General features: G+C 38.7%; 1 non-coding gene across 1 annotated transcript; it reads left to right on the forward strand.

Annotated features, from left to right (window-relative positions):
• The first annotated feature begins 233 nt into the window (after positions 1-233).
• LOC136541162 (small nucleolar RNA R71) lies at positions 234-340 on the forward strand. Its single transcript, XR_010780255.1, has one exon. It is a non-coding gene; the product is annotated as a small nucleolar RNA R71 (small nucleolar RNA).
• Positions 341-2,707: the final 2,367 nt, after the last annotated feature.

Consider the following 2,707-nt stretch of genomic DNA (forward strand, 5'->3'; position numbering starts at 1 on the left):
GCACAAAAATTCGGGTTGTTACATTGACAATGTGCATTCCTTGCTTGTGAGATTGGAGCCGTTCATAGCTTCACCCTTGGTTGAACACCATCTTCTTGATCAGATTCTTTGCTTCATTCACATTCAAACACGAATAAATTAAAGCTCCACCACCACCACCAGCATCAATGTGATCAAGGGCCATATTGGTGAGCCCATGGTAGAAGTTCTAAATAAAGAGCTAGTCCTCCATTATTCCATGATGAAGACACACCAGAATGTATTCTTGTAGGTGTTCCTATGCCTCAAGGATGGACTCATCAACCTATTGTTGGAAACTCGATATTCTATTATGGAGGGCATTATCTTACCTATTGGGAAGAAGTTAATGAGGAATGCATTGGAACACTTCTCCCAAATATTCATGGCTTCATGGTTTGTGTAGAACCACTGCTTCACCTTCCCGAGCAGTGAGAACTGAAGAGGTGAAGCTGGATGGCCTCTTGAGTGACTCCTTTGATGGTAAACATGTTGTAGGTGCGCATTGGCATCCTCGTGAGATTTCCCGTAGAAGGGACTGCTTGTACCATTGTAATAGATGCTGGCTTGAGCTCGAAGTTCACATATCCATTGATGATATTTGGGCCAGTGGACACGTTGGTAGCAGATGGAGCTGAGAACTCGATGGTCTTGTTAACCATGACAGAGTTGAGTGGTGATAAGCCATCCACAAAAAGGCTGGATCGATTGTTGAGAGGGTATGCTGAGGAGGGACGAGTCAATATCAAACCCTTCTTAGTAATGCCTCAGGGTTTTCTTGTAAGTTTGTGGGCAAGTCGAAACTAGCCATACACTACCTTGCTCCACAAAGGAAGAAAGAGTAAACACAAGCTATCTAAAGAACAGAGCAAATATACCAGACTCCTAAAGACTAATTCTAGATCCTGAGCAGAGCTCGACTCAACTCCAAGTCCCACTAACTAGCCTAACGACTAAGCTACTAAAGAGAATGGTAATACTTCTTCTTGGTTGTTGTTTAGAATATGGCGCCAACACACCATTTATAGTATATAGGAGTAGGGGGTATTTGTAGGTGAAGGACAGTCAATGGAGCAAACAAGTGGGGTTGGGCAAGCCCATATAGGGTCAGCCTACCCTTGATCTTCCATCGCCTTCAATCCTACGCTCCTAGTTGCTCCTTAGTGGTGGTTGACTAGTACCCAAGGTCATTAACCACCATTGCCTGGTACAAACACACCATGGTAGGCCCTCCAATCCAAGTGAAGATCCATCTCAGCTCTTGGATCAAAACTGACACCAAACCAACACGTGGGATGGATCTAAACTGTGTTTGTTGACCACTCCCGCTGATTGGTGACGTGGAGGGGATAGGGCCAGGTCGGGCGACCCCAGGCTCCTCCATTACTTCAATTGCTTCGGGTGATCTTATTTTGTTTTTTTCTTAGTTGCCCATGCACACATATAACTCCAAAACAAAGTGGAACCACATTATTTAGAAATGAAATACTACTATGTATTCATTATACCTTCACTTTATTGATATGTTGATGGTCGGATTGATCATTTAGTGACCATATCTATGTTATAGTATAATTATAACCAATCTGTTTGTTTAATAAAGAACTACTACTACACATGTAATTCTATGATAGAGGAAATTTGCGAGTAGCGAAGGAAGTTAGTACATACTAAGGTGTGGCCATAATCTTCTTGGTTTTTTTAATTTCTTATTAGAGCCATTTGGATCCTTTCATTTTGGAGGAATTGAAATTTACTTAATGGATTAGGCTATTTGCTTGGAATTTGACATCACATATTTTTTTCAAGTTCACATTATCTCAAATTCATAGGGTGAAAGATAAAAATTAATTCTATAGATCACCATGCTATGTTTCTACTCTCCAACTTATAGCACGCTCTTCAACTTGCTTTCCTATAATAGAAATACAACATATAAGTATCTCCATTGTATGCCTAACAAAAATACACAAATATATTTCATATACAACCATGTTAGCTTAATTAATCTATGCCTAAATTATAATTATTAGAATGGATTCAATTCCAAGAATCCAAACTAGCCTAGTGTTTTCTAGGCTGATATAATAATTCTCTTGAGGTTAGCACTAATTAGTCTATCCTAGATTCACTTCAAGCACCACCTTCAATCTTGAGCTCCGTCATTCAGATGTAAATGACCATTTTTGCCATCATTGTATTGTAGTTAAAGGTTATGCTTAGGACATAAGTCTTCAATTTTACTAGAAGCATTTTTAATTACAAAGAACACAAAATCTGCACCTTAACATGCGGGCATGTTCGCTTGAATTTATCAGCCGGCTTATCAGCTAGAATCTACAGTATTTTTCTTTCACAACAAAACAGCTTCAGCCGGCTTTAATACTAGCCGAACAGGTAGCAATTAATAAGATCAAAACTGGGAGTCAAAACTTAGATTGACAACATCGCGAGACATTGTCTACAATAAGACCATCATAGTTTGAGTTAAGGTTTCAACCATATACATATTAATAAAGCACATGAAGTGTCATGAGGAAGAAAACTACAGACTTGAACCGAACAAACATTTAGAGTAACTGATAATTTTATCATAATTGGATAGATAATTATATCGGTATTGCATTAGAAAATGGACAAAGGAAACAGACATATATACATGAGTAAGTTTGATTAGTTATAGATACTA

Source organism: Miscanthus floridulus, chromosome 2 (genome assembly GCF_019320115.1).
Source record: "Miscanthus floridulus cultivar M001 chromosome 2, ASM1932011v1, whole genome shotgun sequence".
Lineage (NCBI taxonomy): Eukaryota > Viridiplantae > Streptophyta > Magnoliopsida > Poales > Poaceae > Miscanthus > Miscanthus floridulus.